The sequence below is a fragment of the Symphalangus syndactylus genome, chromosome 2 (assembly GCF_028878055.3).
Source record: "Symphalangus syndactylus isolate Jambi chromosome 2, NHGRI_mSymSyn1-v2.1_pri, whole genome shotgun sequence".
Lineage (NCBI taxonomy): Eukaryota > Metazoa > Chordata > Mammalia > Primates > Hylobatidae > Symphalangus > Symphalangus syndactylus.
Window position 1 is genome coordinate 142,323,444 of NC_072424.2, and position 23,742 is coordinate 142,347,185.

The window sequence follows — 23,742 nt, forward strand, 5'->3', positions numbered from 1 at the left end:
TGACACCTTATCAAAGTTGTGCTGGAATTTTTTCTTGAGCAAACTTCCACTATGTTTCGAAATGCAATGCCCTGCCTCATCTTGTGGTCACTCCTGCGATTCCCCACATCTCACAGCTCCACCATCATTTGAAATGAGACTTTGCTAACTTCTAAAACACTTTCATTGTTCTTTCTTTCTTATCGTCCCACTTCTGGTCAAGATAATACAAAGGTTTACCTTTTACTTGTAGATTTTGAAGCGTTACAAGATTCTAAAGAATTTTGTGTAATATATGTGCTGAGGGTTGCCCCTCATTGTGTCAAATTTTTCACAAATCTATTTTAACTTCAGTTTCAAGGTGGCATTGTGTCCAAAGGGGCTGGGCATGTAAAAGAGTCATGTGACACTGGAGCATGTCGGGTAGAAAAAAAGCTCCACTAGGACCATGATGTCTGGGGTCCCTGGAGGTCCTAGCAGAGAGTACGAGATATGTGTTATGGTCATTCATCCCCCTAGAGAAACACTGGAAAACAATATCATATCCAGAGAAAGGACTCAAAAGGAACCTAAGATGTGGCCTTAAAGTCACTTCCTCTATGATGTGATCATGACAGATTCTATCAGCTCTATTGTTTTAGTGCAGTTGCTATGAAACTATTCTACTAAAATAGAATAGAAATTTAATATTCTATTCTATTCTGTTATATTAAAAGCCAAGAGCCTCATCACCTGATGAGAGGAGCTGAGTCTTCCATGTGCCAGAAATTTTAGCCAGAGAGCTAAAATCTTCTCCCAATACTCAGCAGGAGACGGAGGGCATTTCTTCAGCTTCTATGCAATTGTGATGGCGGAAGGGGCAAGGAACAGAGTCACAAAACAAGTATACAACACAACCAGCCTACCATCTAGGTTGGGTTGGGTAGCCAAACAGCTAGAGAGAGGGAGGCCATGGAGAAAAAATGGGACACTGACCCCCAAGAAGACACAGGTAAGGGCCACAAATCTAAGAGACAGAGAGGGAGAGAGAGGAGAGAAAGAGACCATGCACAAACTGAAGGAGCTTGAGTGTAACACACAGACACACACACACACACACACACACACACATCTTTCTAGGGATTTAAAAAACAACAAAAAAATAAGATTTTCTTACTATATAATTCAGTAAATGCACTGGAGAACAGCTTGGTCACCGTTGAGACTGAGGTCTGCAAAATCAAGTTAAGAAACTATTTTGAGGCATACAGCATAAAAAAGGGACATCTGAAGGACATAAAAGAAACTTAGAAGATAGTGTAGGGTAGTGTCAGGAAAACAAAATGTTTATAATAGAAGCTTCAGAGTGAAGGATCACATATACAACTATCATCATGAAAAAGAAAAAAATCTAACCTTAGAGTACGTAAAAATTCAATGAAGATATTCCTCATAGAACACTGTTTGAGAGAAAGCTCTAGCCAAATGAAGAAACAAAAATACAAAGCTAAAGAGACAAGGATTTGTGAAGTTCAGAGAGGAGGAAGTATTGGGAGAATATGATGTGGTTTAATATGACACTTGAAAATAATGTATTCTGCAATTGTTGGATGAGCAGTTCTAGAAATGTCAACTAGGTTAAGGTGGCTGATAATGTCCTTAGGATCTACTATATCATGAGTTATTTTTTTCTCTAATTGTCCAATTAGTTACAAAGAAACATGCATGAATATCACCACCCATGTCTATTAATACCTCCAAAATGTGCTGTGGATTTGCCTGTTTCTCCCTTAAATCTTGACAGTTTTGGCTTCCTGTTTTAAAGCTCTCTCATTAGGCACAAAATACAGTATTTATAACTTCTTTATGTTTTGGCAGGTTTATCATTTTAAGACCTCTCTCTCACTTTTTCTCTAGTAACATTCTTTGCCTTGAAGTCTAGTTTGAATCTTATTAATAAAATGTCTCTTCCTTTCTTCCTTTCTGATGTTTATTGTTTTAAGGAAATATTATTTCTAATATTATATTTTCAACCCATTTATGTTTGTGTGTTGTAAACTCTTCTCTTGTGGGCAGAACACAATTGACTTTTCCCAAATCTATCCTGATAATTCCTGTCATAGGATTGGATTATTCAGTTTATTAAATATAATATCATTATTGATATGATTGTTTTTAGGTGTGCTATTATGCCATTTGTTTCCTTTCTATTTTTTGTTTCTCCTTTAGTCATTCTTTTAAAAGTTTTTTTGATGATTCCATTTGATTTAGTGTATTGAATTTTTAGCTATTTTTAAAATCATTTTTAGTAGTTTTTCTAAGAATTACAATATGCATTTTTAACTTAGAGTCATCTCGGAGGTATTATTTAATTACTTCAGGTAAAATATAGGAAATTTCAAAGAAATGTATTTTATTTCACATTCCCATCTTCAGTGCTTATTATCACCACTTGATTATTAGAATCCTCCTCTGCAGAGGTCACCCACTGATAAGTATTCACATGAGATACAAATATCTTCACAGTTTTTGGCCACTCAGAGAGGTCCATCCACCTACCTCTTCCCCAAATTTCTTTGTCACCAATTTTCCAATTATACTTCTTCCAAGTCCCTGACGATCCAGCTAAACCATTGGCTACAGCACATGGATCAGTATATAATCACACATCTGGCCATTTCTCTTTTCAAGCAAAGTGCACAACCAGGTGCACTGCCAGAAGATGTGCCCACTGAGATTTCCCTTCACCACTGTCCTTCAGAGATGTCCTAGAGAGGGGCTGTAGTGCCGTAGCTGTCCACTTTTGGGTGGTGCCTGCATATTATGCAGAACCAAACCAGGCCCTAGTCTTCTATTCCTCTGACAACTGATCATAGGGAACTTCCCATGAGGCCATCAGTGCAGGCTGGGGAGAGCAGGCAGGGTGGAATGAATGGCAACCATGGGCATTTGAGCCACTTCCTCATGTAACTTACTTGTGCCTTCAGGACCTGCTTGAGCCCAGATCACGTATGTACCACTTCCACTTGATGATGGAATGCTGCTATGCATGCCCAATTTTGTGGCTAGATGGGTCAGGAAGCACCCAGTTTATGATAGGCAGTTCAGGTCACATGATGACTTGATGACCCATAGTCAAGCGTTCAGTTTCTACCAAAGCCCAGTAACAGGCCAAGAGTGGTCTCTCTAAAGGAAAGTAGTTATCTACAGAAGATGGCAGGGCCTTGCTCCAAAATCCTAGAGGCCTCAACTGTGATTCACCTATAAGTGCCCGCCAAAAACTCCAAACAGCATCCCTGTCTGCCTGAGGGATGCACCATCGGATTTGCTGGGTCATATGGCCCAAGTGACAAAGCAGCTTGCACAGCAGCCTGGACCTGTTGCAGAGCCTTCTCCTGTTCTAGACCCACACAAAACTGACAGCCTTTTGGGTCATTCAACTTTTTTTTAACTTCCCAAGCTGCAACATTAAATTCAGAGTCCATGCTAAGTGGGCCTATATCAATAAATTCAGCCTGATCCAACTTTATGTTCCTTCCATCATTATCCCATACCCTTAATATCCATTCTTATGCCTGTTCTCCAGATTTCTGCTTATATACATTAGAAAACTCAAGAAGTTCTTTTGGAGTGTAGCACACGTCCTCATGAGTCACACTCTGAACCTCACCTCTAGGAACCTGCCAGTACTTGAGTCTAGTCTATAAGCAAATAGGTGTGTTGAGGGTGAATCCTGAGCAGAATCATCTAGCAACTGCCTCAGAGGAGGCCATCACTGTTGCCTCAAGCAGTGCATGGTTTATCTTATCAGACTGAGGTGAAAAGGCTGATGGCAGCATGTGTGGGGTGGGTATGTTTCCACCACTGGGGATGGGGGCAAAAAAGCCCCTGTTTCCTCTGGCAAAAAGGCCTCATCAGAGTTTACAAGCTCAGTGTCTTCAACTTCATTAGGGTTTTCCCACACACCCCCATTTCAAGTTGCAGGGTCCCATTCTTTTCCAACCAATGCCCTGGCAAGACTGAGAGAGCACTTTTCATTGCTGGTCAGCCACTCGCATGAAAAGAGCTTGTGTCTGATCTTCCACAATTTCAGTCCTTTTTCTACAGGAAATAAGACTCTCACTCAAGGAAACTGTAGAAGACTGGAGGCTCAGTATATGCTTCTGGAACCGGGAGTGAGAATCCCTGAGCTCATCCTTTTCTTTCATAATTTTGTTCAGCGAATTTAGGAGCAATTAATCAAACTTCATTATATTCCTTGGTTCTCCACATACGGTTGAAGGTACTAAGTATACAATCACTAAACTTCTTGCCTCTCAAGAGCAGTAAATCAGAAGTTTTAAATGCATTTATTTTGCATAACTCTTTAAACAGTTCATGTCAGGGACTATCAGTGTTCTGCATACTATTAAAAATAGAGACCCTAGCATTTTGGGTCTAATCAGATTAAGCAGCCAACTTCAGAAATCCCAAAACCAGCAACAAAAAAATCCACTCTTAAAATTCTGTTCCTCTAGAACCACTCTCAGTGCCAAAATCTGTATTAGTGTCCTCTGGAGGGATAGAACTAATAGTATAGACGCATATATGAAAGGGAGTTTATGAAAGAGAATTGACTCACAGGATCACAAGGTGAAGTCCCACAATAGGCTGTCTGCAAGCTGATGAGCAAGGAAGCCAGTCCAAGTCTCAAAACCTCAAAAGTTGGGAAACTGACAGTGCAGCCTTCAGTCTGTGGCCAAAGGCCCAAGAGCCCCTGGCAAATCATTGGTGCAAGTCCAAGAGTCCAAAAGCTGAAGAACTTGGAGTCTGATGTTCTAGGCAGGAAGTATCTAGCACAGGAGATAAATGAAAGCCAGAAATCTCAAGAAGTTGACTTCTCTCACCTTCTTCTGCCTGCTTTATTCTAGTTATGCTGGCAGTTGATTGGATGATGCCCATCTACATTGAGGGTGGGTCTGCCTCTCCCAGTCCACTGACTCAAATGTTAATCTCCTTTGGCAACACCCTCACAGACACACTGAGGAACAATACTTTGCATCCCTCAACCCAATCAATTTGACAGTTAATATTAACCATCACAGTCCCTTTTAGTCAGAGCTGGAGCTGGAGCAGCTGGTCGCCATGTAATGAAGCTGCACAGAGCAGTAGGGCCCTTGGCCCAGCCCACAAAACCATTTTTCTGTCCTAGGCCTCCAGGCCTATGATGGAAGGGGCTCTCACTAAGGACTCTGACATGCCCTGGAGACATTTGACCCATTGTCTTAAGTATTAACATTTGACTCCTTGTTATTTATGCAAAGTTCTTTGGGCTTGAATTCCTCCCCAGAAAATTTCTTCTTTTTTTTTTTTTTTTTCCACATGGTTAGGCTGCAAATTTTTCCAAACCTTTATGCTCTGCTTCCCTTTTAAAAATGTGTTCCAATTTCAAATCATCTCTGTAAATGATGCATAGACCTGAATGTGTTCAAAATTAGTGCTTTGCTGCTTAGAAATTTCTTCTGGCAGATATCCTAAATCCATGTCTCTAAAATTTAAAGTTCCACGAATCTCTAGGACAGGGAAAAAATGCTGCTGGTCTCTTTGCCTAAGCATAGCAATTGTGACCTGTGCTTCAGTTCCCAATAAGTTCCTCATCTCCATCTGAGACCACCTTATCCACTACTTCATTATCTATATCACTATCAGCATTTTGGTTAAAAGCACTCAATAAGCCTCTATGAAATTCTGAACTATCCCACGTCTTTCTGCCTTCTGAGCCCTCCAAACTGGTCCAACCTCTGCCCATTACCCAGTTCCAAAGTTGCTTTAATAATTTCAGGTTATCTTTATAGCAGTACCCCACTCCCGGTACCAATTATCTGTATTAGTTCATTCTCAAACTGCTATAAAGATACTGCCTGAGCCTGGGTAATTTATAAACAAAAGAGTTTTAACTGACTCACAGTTCTGCATGGGTTGGAGAAGCCTCAGGAAACTTACAATCATGGTGGAAGGCAAAGGGGAAGCAAGGCAAGTCTTACCTAGTGGCGAGAGAATAAAAGGGCAATGCGGGGACTGCCAAACACTTGTAAAACCATCAGATCTCACGAGAATTCACTCACTATCATGAGAACAATATGGACAAGTCCACTCTCATAACCTAATCACTTCCCACCTTGACACATGATGATTACAATTTGAGATGAGATTTGGGTGGGGACACAGGGCCAAACCATACCAGCAATTATCTTACTCTGATTGCATAAATGTAAATTAAGTTTGAAAGAACTTCAGAAAATAGGGACTTATTAAAAATATCTTAGCAATCCTGCAAAAACACTAACCAGAACTTCTGCAAATGAAAAATGCTAAAAATGAAGTAAAATCTTCTATATATTTTTTAAAACAGACATAATTGGAAAAGAAATTATTGGATAGAAAAATACCTCAAAATAATTTATTTTGTCCTCTTTGTAGCATAGAGGGCAAAGAGGCTGAAATGGAAAATAATAAAAAAAATGGAGATAAAATTAGAAAGTCAGACACAGTCTATTTCCCCAGTAGGAGACTAAAGATAGAAAAGGTGGTGGATGCAGTATTTGAAGAGAAAAAGACTAAGGAATTTTCAAACTGATAAAACAGACCGATTCACATTATCAAAATACTAATCAAATCAGTAGGGTATTTGTATGGAAGAGTAAACATTATTGTTGTTAATAATTATTCTACTTCTTCTGGTATTTTCCCATTCTTCTTAAGGTAATATGACCATGTGACTTGCTTTAGTCAATGTAATACGAGCATAGATACTGAGTGTATCTCCAGGCAGAAACACAAGTGAGTGCTTCACCATGTGTCCCTTCTCTTTGCTGTGTGATAGTGGAAGGATGCACGTAAATGGAGACTGCTTCACCACAGATCTCAAAATAGGTGCATCACATGTCCAGAATTAGCAGCAAATCAACATTTGTTGGTTTAAAACAAGGACATTTTGGGGTGTTTGTAAAACATGATAAGCTAGTTGACTGCTACTGAAACATGAAATTAGAGAAATCAATCAGTGAAACACATGTGGATGTCAGTATGTCGAACAGGCATTAGCATAATTCAATCAAAAATCAATAGATTGTTTAATGAATGGTATTGCCACAGTTGGCTGTCTATCCAGAAGACACATACGGGACTCTACATTCACACATATCTTAAACCATATTCTAAAACACATTTTAGATAAATTAAAGGTGCTGAATATTAAAAAATTAAATGCCAACAGAAAAGTTAATGCTTACAGAAAACCTAGGGGACTAAAAGTAAGGGTCGGAGTGATTCTCTTTTTAACCAAGTCTTGAAGCCCAGGCGTTTTTAAAAGGAAAATTGGCATACTGAATTACAGGAAAATTTAAACTTTTATATAGCAAAAGTTACTGTGAAAAATGCCAGTAGAAAAACATGTGAGCTGGAAAAATTTATTACGAAGATGATAATATATTACTAGTTATAAAATGACAACTACAGATTTGCAAGAAGGAAACAAATAATGCAAGAGCAACTGAAACATAATGATCAATAGAAGTGCAAATTGAAAGGCCATGAAATGTACGAAAAGATCAAATTCACTAGTATTCAGACAAATGTAAATAAATATACAATAATATATAACTTCATTATCAGTCAGGCTGAAAATATATAAGCTACAAAAACTATTTCCAATAGGGTATGTGTGGTAAAGAATATTTTCAAACATTTCTGATGAGAGTGAGAAACAATACTACTTTTGTTTAGAAAATAATCTGACAGTATCTATCAAATTATAAAGAATAATATATATACCTATATTTTAACAATAAAACTTCACTCTTTGATTTAGCCCATAGAAATTTAAGTCCTAGAATGTAAAGAGGTTTCTTGCAAAATTATTTGAATTAGAAAAAGAATAAACAAAATGAATATGTATACGAATATAATCTATATACATATATATATATGAAGTACTATAGATATAGTACATAAGTGAAGAGAGAGAGAGAGAGACTAATTCATTGTGAATAGCATGCCAGGAGGGATGTCCATAAAAAAAAAAATTAATGAGAGAATGATAATGCAAAAATCTACAAGCCTCACCACCATGGGCTAAGATGCAATGGGGCCTCAAATAAACTTGAAAGGCAGTCTAGACCACAAGGACGGCAACACCTAAGCAAGTCCTAGGGCTGAACTGGGCTGAGACAATGGACCGGGAGAGTACATGACCTATTGAGATACCAACTGGGGTGGCTAAGAGAGTGCTGGCATCACTCCTCCCCTAACCCCAGGCTGCACAATTCACAGCTCCAAAACAGACCCTTCTTTCCTTCTTGAGGAGAGGATATCAAAGAGTGGGTATAAGCTTGTCTTGCATCTCGGGTACCAGCTGAGTCACAGCATGATAAAGCACCAGTCAGAATTGTGAGGCCCCTGTTCCAGGCCCTAGCTCCCGAACATTTGTAGACATACCCTGGGCCAGAAGAGAACCAAAGGAAGGAGCCCACTGTCTTGAAGGAAAGAACTCCCTCAGGAAGGATCCATCACCTGCTAAGTGAGAAGTCCTTGGGCCATGAATAACCAGCAGTGACACCCAAGTATTATGTTGAGGGCCTTAGGTGAGATGCTGAAACTTGCTGACCTCAGGTGAAACTGAAGACATTCACAACTGTGGTGGCTACAGAGTGAGACTCCTTCTACTTAAGAAAAGCAGAGGAAAAAGTAAAGGGGACTTTGTCTTGTACCTTAAGTACCATCTTGGCCACAGCAGATTAGGGCAGCAAACAGGCTTTTAAGGTCCCCAGTTCCAGAACTTGGTTCTTGGATGGCATTTCAGGACCAACTCTGGCCTAGAGAGGAGCCAGGGTGAGCCCCAGGCCAGGCAGCATCCAACACAAGCTAACTGAGGAACCCATGGGCCTAAAGGGAACGTCGACAGTGGTTTGGCTGTACTTCTTTTTGTTGTTGTTGTTGTTGTTTTTTGAGATGGAGTCTCGCTCTGTCGCCCAGGCTGGGGTGCAGTGGTGTAATCTCGGCTCACTGCAACCTCCGCTTCCTGGGTTCAAGCAATCCTCCTGCCTCAGCCTCCCGAGTAGCTGGGACTACAGGTGCCTGCCACCACGCCCAGCTAATTTTTTTGTATTTTTAGGAGAGACAGGGTTTCACCGTGTTAGCCAGGATGGTCTCTATCTCCTGACCTCGTGATCCGCCCACCTCGGCCTCCCAAAGTGCTGGGATTACAGGCTGAGCCACCACGCCCGGCCATTTGGCTGTACTTCTAATGGGCCTGAGGTGGTGGTGGCCATGAGGTGAGGCTTTTCTGCCTTTGGCAAGGGGAGGAACGAGTGGGAAGGATTGTGCCTTGTGGTTTGACTGCCAGCTCAGCTGCAGTACAGCAGAACACCAGGTAGACTTCAAAGGTATTTGGCTCTAGCTCCTGGCTCCCGCTTGGCACCTCGTTATGCCCCTAGGGCCTGGGGTAACTTGCTGTCCCAAAGTGAAGGACATAGGCCTGACTAGAATTGTCATCTGCTGATTTTAGAGTGCCAGGGTTTTGAGCAACCATAGGCAGTAGTTAGGGAGTCATTAGAGCAGGCTTCGGGCAAGACTCAGTGCAGTGCTCATTTCAGGTCTGACTCAACTCAGTCCTAGGGGTGATGGTCACACGGGTGCTTATGTCACTCCACCCCTAGGTCCAGGTGGCTCAGAAAAAAGAGAGAGACTCTGCTTGTTTGGGAGAAAGTAAGGCAAGAGAACAAAGGTCTCTGTCTGGTAATCCAGAAAATTATTTTGGATCCTGTCCAAGACCATCAAAGAAGTACCTCTACAAGTCTGCTGGAACCACAGCACTTCTGGATTTGGGTTTCCCCCTAAAGCAGATACAGCTTAGATCACAATAGCCAAGTCCTTTAGAATTTCCAAAAAGTTTTCTCAAGAAGGACAAGTAAGCCCAGACTGCAAAGACTAAAAGAAATCCCTACTTCTTCAATGCCCAGACACTGAAGAATATCTACTAGCATCAACACCATCCAGGGAACCATAACCACACCACATGAACTAAATAAGTCACCAGGTACCAATCCTGGGGAAACAGAGATATGTTACCTTCCAGACAGATAATTCAAAACAGCTGTGTTGAGGAAACTCAATGAAGTTCAAGATAACATAGAGAAGGAATTCAGAATTCTATCAGATATATTTAACAAAGATATTGCAATAATTTAAAATACAGGAGAAATTATGGAGTTGAAAAATGCAACTGAAGAATGCATCAGAGTCTTTTAATCACAGATTTAATCAAGCAGAAGAAAGAATTAGTGAGCTTGAAGACAAGCTATTTGAAAATACACAGAGGAGACAAAAGAAAAAAGAATAAAAAAAAATAAAGCATGCCTACAGGATATAGAGAGTAGCCTTAAAAGGGCAAATCTAAGAGGTATTGGCCCTGAAGAAGAGATAAAGAGGTAAGGGAAGAAAGTTTATTCAAAGGGATAATAACAGAGAACTTCCCAAACCTAGAGAATAATATTAATATCCAAAAACAAGAAGGTTATAGAACGCCAAGCAGATTTAACCTCAAGGTATTTAATAATCAAACTCCCATAGATCAAAGAGAAACAAAGGATCCTAAATGCAGCAAAAGAAAAGAAACAAATAAAATACAGTGGAGTTCGATACATCTGGCAGCAGCAGAATTTTCAGTGGAAACCTTACAGGCCAGGAGAGAGTGGCATGACATAATTAAAGTGCTGAAGGAAAAAAACCACACACACTTTACTCTAGGATAGTATATCTGGTGAAATTATCCTTTAACATGAAAGAGAAATAAATACTTTCCCCAATAAAGAAAAGCTGAGGGCTTTCATACCTCAAGAAATGCTAAAAGGAGCTCTTCAATCAGAAAGAACAGGATATTAATGAGCAATAGGTAATCACCTGAAGGTATAAAACTCACTGCTAATAGTAAACAGAAAAGCACAGAACATTCTAACACTGTAACTGTAGTGTGTGAACTACTCTTATCCTAAGTAGAAAGACTAAACCATGAACCAATCAAAAATAATAACTACAACACTTTTCAAGACATAGACAGTATAGTAAGATATAAATAGTGGCAAAAAATGTTAAAAAGAAGAATAACGAAGTTAAAGTGATGAGTCTTTACTAGTTTTCTTTTTGCTTGTTAGTTTGTTTAGGCAAGCAGTGCTAAGTTATTATCAGCTTAAAATAATGGGTTATAAGATAGTATTTGCCAGCTTCATGGGTAACCTCGAAAGAAAAAACATACAATGGATACACAAAAAATAAAAAGCAAGAAATTAAATCATATCACCAGAGAAAAATCACCTTCACTAATGGAGGACAGGAAGGAAAGGAAAGGAAGCGAAGACCACAAAGCAACCAAAAACAAATAACAAAATGGAAGGAGCGTGTCCTTCTTTACCAATAATAACACTGAATGTAAATAGACTAACATCTCCAATCAAAAGACGTAGAGTGGCTGAATGAATTTAAAAGAAAGAGAAAGAGAGAGACCCACTGATCTGTTACCTATAAGAAACATACTCCACCTATAAAGACACACATAGACTGAAAATAAAGAGATGGAAAAAGATATTCCATGCCAATGGAAACCAAAAAAGACCAGGAGTTTTACTAACATCAGACAAAGTAAATTTCAAGACATTTATTAATATAAGAAGAGACAAAGAAGGTCCTATATAATGATAAAGAGGTCAATTCAGCAGGAGAATACAATAATTGTAAATAGATGCACCCAACACTGGAGCTCCCAGATATATAAAGCAAATATTATTAGAGCTAAAGAGAGAGATAGATCCCAATACAATAATAGTTGCACATTTCAACACCCTGCTTTTAGCACTGCACCGATCTTCCAGACCAAAAATCAACAAAGAAACATCAGACTTAATCTGTACTATAAACCACATGAGTCTAATAGACATTTACAGAACATTTCACTCAATGGCTGCAGAACACACATACTTTTTCTCAGCACATGGTTCTTTCTCAAGAATAGATTATATGTTAGGTCACAAAACAAGTCTTAAAATATTTTTAAAAATTGAAATAATATCAAGAATCTTCTTTAATGACAGTGGAATAAAACTAGAAATTAATAACAAGAAGAATTTTGAAAAGTACACAATTACATGGAAATTACATAATATGCTCCTATATCACCATTGGATCAATGAATAAATTAAGAAGGACATTGAAAAGGTTTTTGAAACAAATAATAATGGAAACATAGACCAAAACCTATGGGATACAATAAAAACAATATAAGGGGAAAGTTCAAAGCTGTAAGTGCCTACATCAAAAATGAAGAAAAACTTTAAATAAACAGCCTCACAATGCATCTTCAAGAACTGGAAAAGCAAAAGCAAACCAAACCCAAAATTAGTAGAAAAAAGAAATCATAAAGAACAAAGCAGAAATAAATGAAATTGAAATAAAATAATACAAAAGATCAATGAAACAAAAAGTTGGTTTTTGTGAAAAGTTAAACAAAATTGACAAGCCTTTAGCTAGACTAAGATAAAAAGAGGGAAGATTCAAATACCTAAAATCAGAGGTGAAAAAGAAGACATTACAACTGATACTGCAGGTAGTCAAAAGATAGTTGCTACTATGAGCAACTATATGCTAATATATCGTAAAATCTAGAAGAAATGGATAAATTCCTAGACACATACAACTTACCAAGATTGAACCAGGAAGAAATCCAAAGCCTGAACAGACTAATAACAAGTAAAGAAATTGAAGCTGAAATAAAAATGTTCCCAGTAAAGAAAAGCCTGGGACCTAATGGCTTCACTGCTGAATTCTACTAAACAGTTAAAGAAATAATAGCAATACTACTCAAACTGTTTCAAAAAATGGAGGGGGAAAGAATACTTCCAAACTCATTCTATGAGGCTAGTAGGCATATGAAAACGTGCACAATATCATTGATCATCACACAAATGCAAATCAAAACTACAGTGAAATATCATCTCACCGCAGTTAAAATGGCTTGTATCCAAAAGACAGGCAATAACAAATGCTGATGAGGCTGTGAAGAAAAGGGAACCCTCACACACTCACTGTTGGTGGGAATGTAAATTAGTAAAACAACTATGGAAAACAGTTTGGAGGTTCCCCAAAAATCTAAAAAGAGATCTACCATATGATCTAACAATCCCACTGCTGGGTATATACCCAAAAGAAAGGAAATCAATATATTGAAGAGATAACTGCCACTACTATGTTTGTTAGAGCTCTGTTCACAATAGCCAAGATTTGAAACCAACCTAAGTGTCCATCAACAGATGAATGGATAAAGAAAAGGTGGTCTGTATACACAATGAAGTACTATTCAGCCATGAAAAAAAAGATTCAGTCATTTGCAACAGCATGGATGGAACTGGAGGACTGGTGGTCTTTATGTTAAGTGAAATAAGCCAGGCACAGAAAAACAAACATTGACTGTTCACATTTATTTGTGGGATCTAACCATTAAAACAATTAAACCCATGGAGATAGAGAGTAGAAGGATGATTACGAGAGGCTGGGAAGAGTAGCAGTCGGGGGTGAGAGGGAAGTGAGGCTATGTAAAGTGTACGAAAAAATAGAATGAGCTGGGCACGGTGGCTCACACCTGTAATCCCAGCACTTTGGGAGGCCAAGGCAGGTGGATCACCTGAGGTCAGGAGTTTGAGACCAGCCTGGCCAACATAGTGAAACCCTGTCTCTACTAAAAATACAAAAATTAGCTGGGCATAGTGGCACACTCCTGCAATCCCAGCTACTCAGGAAGCTGAGGCGAGAGAATCGCTTGAACCCAGGAGGTAGAGGTTTCAGTGAGCTGAAATTGCGCCACCGCTCTCCAGCCTAAATGACAGAGCGAGACTCCATCTCAAAAAAAAAAAAAAAAATGAATGAATGAATGAATAATGCCTAGTATTTGACAGCACAAATGGTGACTAGAGTTAATAATGATTTAATTGCACATTTTAAAATAACTAAAAGAGTATAATTGGATTGTTTGTAACACAAACGACAGATGCTGGAAGGGATGGATACTCCATCTTCCACGATGTGAAGGTTACACATTGCATGCCTCTATCGAAACTTCTTCTGTACCCCATACATATATATACCTACTATGTACCCACAAAAATTAAAAAATAAAAATGGGTTCATGCTATATATACTATTTCATAATCTGGTTTATTCTATTGCGTTAATCCGTATTATTTTTATTAAAGCACTTATAGGAAATTATCTTGCACTCACTAGTAGGTAAGCTATGTGAGAATAGGGATTTTAACTGTTTTGCTCACTACTTTATCATCAGTAGCTAGAAGAGTTCCACACACAAAGCAGACGTTCAGTAAATATAAGTTCCGAAAGAATAGTTATTTTTCATTTAATTTGCTCTATGTAACTTAGTGGTTTGAAGGTATACCACTATGAAGAAATACAAATTTATTCAACCACTGATCCAGTGTTTTATGTTTGATTTTGTTTTCAAAGTTTTCACTATTGACACAATGCTCTACATTCTTGTAGCTAATCTTGGCACCCATCCCTTAATATTCCCTTGATTTAAATTTCTAGATATGAGATTAATGGGTCAAAGGGTATGCATATTTTAAGTATTTTTATTTACTTTTCCATATTGAGACCTATAACCCTTTTTTCTCTTCTATCAGCTTTGCATGAGACTATCTTGAATCTTTGCCAACACTGTGTATTACTGTTTACCAATGCCAGTTTGAAAGATGAAAAATGGCTTCTAATTTTTTATATTTGCATTGCTTAGGTTATTAACAATTTTGGACTTTATCGTGGTAATTTATGAATTGCTCTTTATACATTTGTTCAGTTGTAATGCAGTCATTGTCTTTTGCTCACTGATTTCATGAAGACTTTCAAATAATAAAAGCATTAATCACTGTCCTCTCATGTCATAAATATTCTCCTCAGCTTTTAATTTGCCTTTTACTCACACTGATAATTTTCTAATGATCTTCAAACTTAGTTTATCAATTTCTAGCATCTCAGAAGCTCATGCCAAGAAATCTCAACTTTAAAATAGTTTTCCTTTTACTGCCAAGTTTTTATTGTGTTTCTTGTATGTTCTTTAGAATTAACTTCTCTTAAGAAATACAATTAATTTCTGTGGATTTATACAAAATATTTGGAAAAAATCATAGTACATACTTTTGAACATAACATAGATGTCAATGGAATAGTGAGGTTAGATGGCACTGCAGTTTCGCTCATACATGAGCAGTGTTGATAGATCACATTATGCCAACTCAGAAGCAGTCATCTTCACCTACTCTGTGCACTTGATCCCTGATCATGCCTGTTTCTGACAACTGCTAATTAAAGTATTAATGGCATCAGAGATATGCACACAGATCTATGGGTGAAACTGAAGTAGAAGGCAGGACTCGGCACAGGAGGTAGGTCTTGACTCCAGAGGTGGGGCTCAGACATCAAACCAAATTGAGGACTAGCTAAAACAGGGACACAGCAAAAGCAGCTTTCCACAAGACACTCCCATCCGTGTGCCATGTCAGTTTACCATTGCCATGGCAACATCCAGATTTTACCACCTCTTTTCATGGCAATGACTTGATGACCAGAAGTTGCCACCCTTTTCTATAGATTTCTGCATAATCTGCCCTTTCATTTGCATGTGATTAAAAGTGGATGTAAATATGACTGCAGAACTGCCTTTGAGCTGCTGCTCCAGGCACACTACCTATGGGGTAGCCCCACTTCACAAGGAGCAGGACGTCTCCTGCATCAAAACCAAGCTAAAGAGGACAGCACGTTTACATGGACAGCAAGATTTCAAAAAGATTTTCATATACTGTATCACAAAACAATAATAGGATTCTTTTCTGAGTCACCTCCAGTGAAATTGCATGTTAATAGGCACCTACTGTGTCCATATTCCAAAATTAGGTTGATATTCACCAGGTTAGACTTCCAAAGGGGTCCCAGAAACACGTTTTGTATATTCTTAGCTATCACTACATTAAGGATACATGAGGGTAGGAATAAGTGATTAGAAGGATCATTTATTTGAAGAAAACGTCCCCTCTGTTTCCTCTGCAGTGCCCCTCAGCAAGGAGTGCCTCCTGTAAACTTTTATGAACAGAGGTTGCCAGGACCCCTTTGCAGAGATCAATATTGCATCCCCTGGAATCTTATCTATCTGACAGTGTCATGAGGTAGTGGATGTGAGCGAGAACTTGGATTTTCCCTGGATCTTCTCCGGGTAAAATATTTGGAATGGAAAGATGACCTCAACCGATGCATGGATCACAAAAGGCTAAGGCACAAATGGTTGGGTCAAGAATGCTGAAGGCAAAAGCTCTTCAGCTGTGGGCAGCAGGGTCCCTGCAAGACTCACAAATGAGCAAAGAGAATGAGTCAGTAGATTATGTCAAACCTAGACAGAGGCACCTTCGGGTGATAATCATGTCCAGAGAGTTTTTAGGACAGGATCAGTTTCCGGCCCATTCTCTATTTTTTTCTGTTCTACACCAGTAACTTTACAGGAATCTGAAAACAAAGTTCTTAAATAGGGTGGGGAATATTAGACCACAAAATCCCTTCCCTAACAACAGGATCCCTGTCTTCTAGCAAGCTTAAACCAATCAAGTTCATCTCCAGTGAATTTAAGATGTTTTCTTTTTTCACTTGACTTAAACATTTTAATGATGGAACTGAGGCTATTCGTGGATGGATAAAAATGATTGGAAAATTGTTTATCACTAAAGAGTGAACTGAAAATGTATTGCATCTGTGCTCTACTTTGTTCACACGCAGGAGAAAAACTTGTCCCACAGAGTGGGTTTGAAAGCTCAGTGGGGACAGAAAAAGAACAATTGTTTTCTGATCTACTGCAGATCCCTTTTTTTTTTTCCAACATGATGGATATAATTATAACCACAAACTCAAATCAATGAGAGTATATTCAGAAGAAAAGATTTTCAGGATGGCTATCACATCAGACACCTCGTTAGGTAAAAATTGCAAGGAAGTGAATTGTGGTTCATGAGTGTGTCGATTTAGGGATAATCATTGAACTGTTTAGTTATGATTTGTGTGCCTTTCTGTTTATAATGCAATCCAAGAAACTTTTTAAAAAATTATCTGGTTTGACGAATCTATTTGAAAATGACTTTGTATCGGCTGGGCACGGTGGCTTACGCCTGTAATCCCAGCACTTTGGGAGGCCAAGGCTGGTGGATCATGAGGTCAGGAGATCGAGACCATCCTGGATAACACGGTGAAACCCCATCTCTACTAAAAATGCAAAAAGTAAGCCAGGCGTGGTGGCAGGCACCTGTAACCCCAGCTACTCAGGAGGCTGAGGCAGGAGAATGGCATGAACCCAGGAGGCGGAGCTTGCAGTGAGCCGAGATCGCGCCACTGCACTCCAGCCTGGGTGACAGAGCAAGACTCTGTCTCAAAAAAAAAAACAAAAAAAACAAAATGACTTTATAAATTGCCCCTTGAAAAGAGCAGCAGGGTGTTACCTGACCACAAGTGTAGCGTGCCTGGTGAAAGCTAAAACAGCTCTAAACTCTCTGTGTTTGCAATTAACACTCTGATACAAGGGCAGCTAAGAGCCCCTCACGGTTATCACATTCCTCATGCTTAGAAATGTCCCAAAGTCTCACAATAGATATGCACATTGAAAAGGGGCTTCTGTCACTGTAAGGTACATGGATGTGCTCTGGTCAAGGAATAGGCCGAGGTGAATATCCAGGCCTGCATGATGCAGGGAGTTTGGCATCCAGGAGCACACCTCCACTTGTTATATAACCTCTTTATGTAACTTCCTGCTTGGCTTGGAGCCACTGTTGTCTGTAGAAGGTATAATTGCCCTGCTGATGCTGTGCATGGGGCTTGGCTCAGCTCAACATGGCTTGACGTGGCAGGCACACTGGCACCCAGAGCCAAGACGGGGTACACGGTGTAAAGAGCTAGTGTAAGAAAGCTGCTGATGAGGGCTGATGCTGAATAAAACCATATTCACCTGCATACGGCCTCCCTCTCCCTTCCCCAGTGTTCTTTCTGCTCATCCACCCACTCCCTTCAGACCACAGCATGGGCTGGACCTGGACCCCGGGATCTAAAAATCAGCAAAAAAAAGTTTAAAAAAAATTAAAAATTTCCAGTTAGGAACCTTGCAAGCATCTTTCCCAAATCATACCTGCTTCATCATTTAAATGCCAAGAAAATCTGCAGCAATCAAAGTTAAAGCACCTTCTCTCTCATCTGGACTGCTTCTCTTTCTGTTTCTCTTGCCCCTTCTCTGGGCAAATCAAGCTTCACTAAGTGAAGCAGGAGTCCAGCCTTCTAGCAAACAGTCTATAGCTATAGCCAAGGAGAAATATAGCCCCAGGGATATAGAGGGGAAAAGAAAAAGGGAAGGGACTCCCCAAAAGGAAATCACCTGGCCCCTGACTCAGTCCATCTCCCAAGCTAACTGGGAGATACTGGATACAGGCATCAGGAAGGTGAAGTGAAAGATGCCGCAGGTGAACGAGAAGATGAACGCGGAGCACCTGAGCAGGTGTGGAGCCTCAGATTCGTTGGAAGGCACATTCTTGGAAGAATAGGTGTGCTTCAACTGAACGTTATCCTAACAGAATCAGGGTTCACCTTGGTGTACGTTGTGAGTTTTTAGAGAAGCCTGGATTTTAAAGCAGTCTGGATTTTTTTATTTGTATAAACTTATTGGGTACAAGTGCAATTTTGTTCCATGCATAGATTGTGTAATGTGTAAATCAGGGTGTTTGATGTAATAACTAAGTATTTAAGTAATTTCTCATCATCCACCCCCTCTCACCCCCTCACTTTTTGGAGTCTCCATTGTCTATGATTCAACTCTCTGTGTCCATGTGTACACGTTTTTTAGCTCCAATTTAGGAGTGAGAACATGCGATATTTGTGTTTCTGTATTTGACTTGTTTCACTTCAGATAATGGCCTCCAGTTCCATCCATGTTGCTGCAAAAGACAGGATTTCATTTATTCTTATGGTGAATAGTTTTTATTGTGTATATGTACCATTTATATTTCCTTTTTTTTTTTTTTTTTTTGAATGAGGTCTTGCTGTGTAACCCAGGCTGGAGTGTGGTGGAGTGATCACAGCTTACTGCAGCCTCAACTTCCCAGGCTCAAACAATCCTCCCATCTCAGCCCCCAAGCAGCTTGGACCACAGGCACACACCACCATGCCCAGCTAATTTTTTTTTTTTTTTTTTTTTTTTAGAGAAAGGTTTCCCTGTGTTGACCAGGCTGCTCCAAACTCCTGGGCTCAAGCAATCCTCCTGCCTTGGCTCCCCAAAGTGCAGGGATAACAGGCGTGAGCCACTGCCCCCAGCGACCATTTGTATTTCTTGACATTTAAATGTTGCCACCTAACTTAAAAAACGATTTGGTCCAGTGTATGTGGGCCACACTGTCATCTGTAGGTCAAATGTAGCCATGAGTGCCCAAGTTTTCATCTCACAATGCTGAAACTTGATTCAGTTGAACTTGAAAAGCCTGAATTCAGCTTACGAAAGATATTTGTGCCAAAACAGAATGTAAGAAAGTACAAAATGCAGGGGTAGCACAGGTCCCAGATGAGTCCTCCCCTGCTTGTGTACCAAATGATGTCTTAAGCCAGCAGTTCTCAAAGTATAGGCTATGGGCCCTTGAGAGTCCCAGAGACCCTTTTATGGTGTATTTATTTCTATTTCTAAATTTTCGATTCATGTCAAACAAATTACTGCAAACTTTTTGGCTTAACACAGCACACATTTATGGTCTCACAGTTTCCATGGGTCAGGAGTCCAGTAAAATGTGAACAGTCCCTGTCCTGGGTCTCCCAAGGCCACCATCAATGTGTTGGCAGGTCTGCCTACTGGATATTCCAGGGGAAAGCCATGTGTAGCCTCATTCATGTTGTTTGTAGAATTCAGTTTCACACAGTCATAGGACTACAGTCCTGTTCCCATGATGGCTGTTGATCCAGGGCTGTTTTCCACTTCTAGTTAGTTCTAGCATCTTCTAGTTGCTGCCTACCTTCCTTGGCTGTGACCTCCTCCATCTCCAAAGCCAGCAACAGTGGGCAAAGTTCTCATGTTTCAAACTTTCTGAGATCTGCTCTCCTCTCCTGTCCACAGCTCCTGTAATGAGATTGGGCACATCCAGGCCATCTTCTATTTTACTGTCTGCATAACACAATCCAGGAAGTGAAATTTCAGCATGTTCACAGATCCTAAGGACTCAACTATGGAACCATGGGGGCTGCCCATAGAAACTCCATCCATGCACAAGAGTGCTGTGCATCAAGACTAATTTTATAGTCATGATAAGTTATCACCTTTTTATTAACACTATGTTGCCATTTGCCCTTGGAAGCAGTCGCAGTGAATTTGCCCATCCCTTAGAAGCAAGACTCAAGTCAGTAACACCAAACTGAACTCAATGAATTCTCCATGGCCACAACCTATGATTCAAGAAAATGCTAAACGTCTTTGATAAAGAGTCAAAATGTATCAATTTATTAAATCTCAATCTTTGCATCCCATCTTGTAATACTGGAAAATGCAATGAGAAGTATGCCTAAAGCATTTATCGCAAGGTAAAGCACTTACAGAACAGTTTGAGAGGCAGATTGAACTACCTGCTTTTTCATGAATACTTAACAGAATGAACCAGTCATTTATTGCAGGTATTAATATTTGACTATTTAACTGGCATTTTGTTTAATTAGTATAAAAGTTCTTATCAAAGGAAAACAACTGATAGTATTTACTGCCAATGATTAAAATTTAGCCTTCAAGTTTAATTTAGTATTTTGGAAAATAACTATCAATCAACATCAGCTTAAATACTTCTTAATATTTCAGAGATTTGATAAGACCTGTGGTGATATTTAACAAATGTGATTTTTAAAAAATTCTACAATAAAATATACCATGTTTTAAAGATCTGTAGACCTAACTAAAGCCAGTATTTTCCAAATGACCAAAATTATGCATAGGTAAAGATCTGTTGAAATTTACAAGATAGATCAAAATAAGAACAATAAATGAGAAGCTTGTTGATATTGCTATATATTCTACATTGCAATTCAACTTTGAGAAACTACGATTTGCTGAGTTTTGGTGTAATATTAAAGAAGAATAGCCACAATTTTCTAGGCAAGCTACATATACTTCTCCCTCTTTCAGATACATATCTGTGTGAGACCAAATTTTCCTTATAAATTTCTACTAAAACTACATATTTCAATGGAAGAAATGCAGAAGCAGATGAGAATCCATCTGTCTTCTATTATGACAGATATTAATAGATTTCAAATGGAAAACAATGCCACTTCTCTAACTGCTACTTTCTTTTAATAAAAATAGTGATTTTTCATAAAATAAGCTGATGTCAACAATTAGTTATTATTGCTATTTTAAAATATATTAATAAATATATATTTTACAATTATTTTTAAATTTTGAATACAGTATTTATTAATAAGTAAAATCTTCAAAAACAGAAATTGCTTAGTGTTCTAAGTAACTTTTAAGACCAGAAAGTGTCCTGAGACTAAAATATTTCAAAAGCGGTACCTGAAACCCATTAGACCTCTCACACTAACTTAATAACCAATAAGCTACTCTCTCTTCCAGGAATTCTTCTCAACAAATTCCTTGCAACTTCTTGCAAATAGCCAACTCTTTGCGGATAGTCAAGACTCATCTTTTACATTTTATTCTGCAGAAAGCCTCCTGTGATGGTTAATATTGAGTGTTAACTTGATTCGGCTGAAAGGATGCAAAGTATTGTTCCTGGGTGTGTCTGTGAGGGTGCTGTCAAAGGAGATTCACATTTGAGTCAGTGGACTGGGAGAGGCAGACCCACCCTCAGTCTGGGTGGGCACCATCCCCTTGGCTGCCAGCGTGGTTAGAGAAAGCAGACAGAAGAAAGTGGAATGAGCAGACTTGCTGAGTCTTCCGGCCTTCATCTTTCTCCTGTGCTGGATGCTTCCTGACCTGGAACATCAGACTCCAAGTTCTTCAGCTTCTGGACTCTTGGACTTACACCAGTGATTTACCAGGGCGTCTTGGGCTCTTGGGCCTTCAGCCACAGGCAGAAGGCTGCACTGTCAGCTTCCCTACTTTTGAGGTTTTGGGACTTAGACGGGCTTCCTTGCTCCTCAGCTTGCAGATGGCCTACTGTGGAATTTCACCTTATGATCGCATGAGTCAATTCTCCTTAATAAATTCCCCTTCGTATATACATCTATCCTATTAGTTCTGTCCCTCTAGAGAACTCTGACTAATACACCTCACATTCTTCTTTCCCCAAACAGCAAAAGGCATTTCTCTTCTCTGCTTTTTTAGCATATTATTTATAAGTTAAATCATAGTACTTACCATAGTGTGCTTTAATTATTGCATGTTTGACAGTCTACTCCTCAGGACTGAAAAGTATCTGGTGGTCTGGCCTGATTTGCTTCAGGTACAGGAATTAGAACTTTTCTATCCCTATACCATCAATGTCTAGCACTGTCCTCTCACTCCATGTGGCATGTACTTAAAATATGGCATAAAAGGATAAATCTGATTTTTGTAGACTTTCCTAATAGTGTGAAAACGCTGGTGTGTGTGTTATCATACTGAAGATATGTTTCTCTCATGACAGCTCTTATTCTCAGAGGAGTGTCATGGTATCATGATATATTTCTAATGTTATCTTTGGTAGTGAAGATGTGTCAAAGAGGCCCACTGTTTGAATTCTTGCACCCAATGAATTGTTACCAATTTTCTGTAGTTTTGTGTGAAAAGCACTCTTACTTTGTTATTATTTCGATGATGTTACTCATCAATCTAACGCTACAGGCCCAGTTTAGTAGTGAAATGCTTAAGGTCCCATCTCTTTGGACTTTATCTTCATTTGTAGTTCATTTTCCTTATTTTAGTTGTTTACCTTGCCATAGATCATCAGAAGCTAAGATACTGGAAAAGTGACTTTAAATCCTTAATAAACAAATTATTTTTTATCAAATCTGTTGCAGTGACATTAAGTGTCCACTGTATTGACAACCTCCCAGAAGGTGCCATCTCGACGAATTTGTCCTTCGCTGAGTACTGTCACAAATGTCACTCCTGACAGCGTGCACAGCAGCTATTTCAGTAGAACAGACACATATTGTTTGGAGCACAGTGGTAGCCTCAGCTTTGAGACCTGTCGTTGTTTAGGGTTCTGCCTCTTGGATGGCTGCCTTTCTGGACGAAAATGAATCATTCCTTCTCACAGTGCTGCCCGGCACACTGATGCATGCCTGCTGCTACAGCTCTGTCTGAAGACATGGTTCCATAGGTCACATGCCATTTTTTTTAACTCATGATCCTGAGGTGACCCCCATCTTCATCTGATGACACACAGGAGTGGCTCAAATGTCATGTTGTCAATCATCTTGTGGACAGAACTGTGTCAGGATGCCCAGCCTCATTGCTTCAGGACCTTCCCACTATTGATCTTCTCTTGCCACTTGCTGTTAAGCTTCATGTGTAAGGAACTCTGGGAAAATTTCTTAAGAAACTAAAGGTCACATCAAGACAAATTCAAGTCTCGAAGTCAAAAACGGTTAGTTTTCTCAAGACTGTTGGATGTAGGAGTTTCCTTAATGTATGTTTTCCACTTCTTAGACTTTTTTGTTAGTTGTCTGTATGAAAAAGTAAGAGAGCATAAT

At 39.3% G+C, this 23,742-nt stretch overlaps 1 long non-coding RNA gene across 1 annotated transcript; it reads left to right on the forward strand.

Moving 5' to 3' along the window:
* Nucleotides 1–871: 871 nt before the first annotated feature.
* LOC134735905 (uncharacterized) lies at nucleotides 872–22,361 on the forward strand. The gene is made up of 3 exons (XR_010119491.1): nucleotides 872–970; nucleotides 20,174–20,724; nucleotides 21,768–22,361. It is a non-coding gene; the product is annotated as an uncharacterized lncRNA (long non-coding RNA).
* Nucleotides 22,362–23,742: the final 1,381 nt, after the last annotated feature.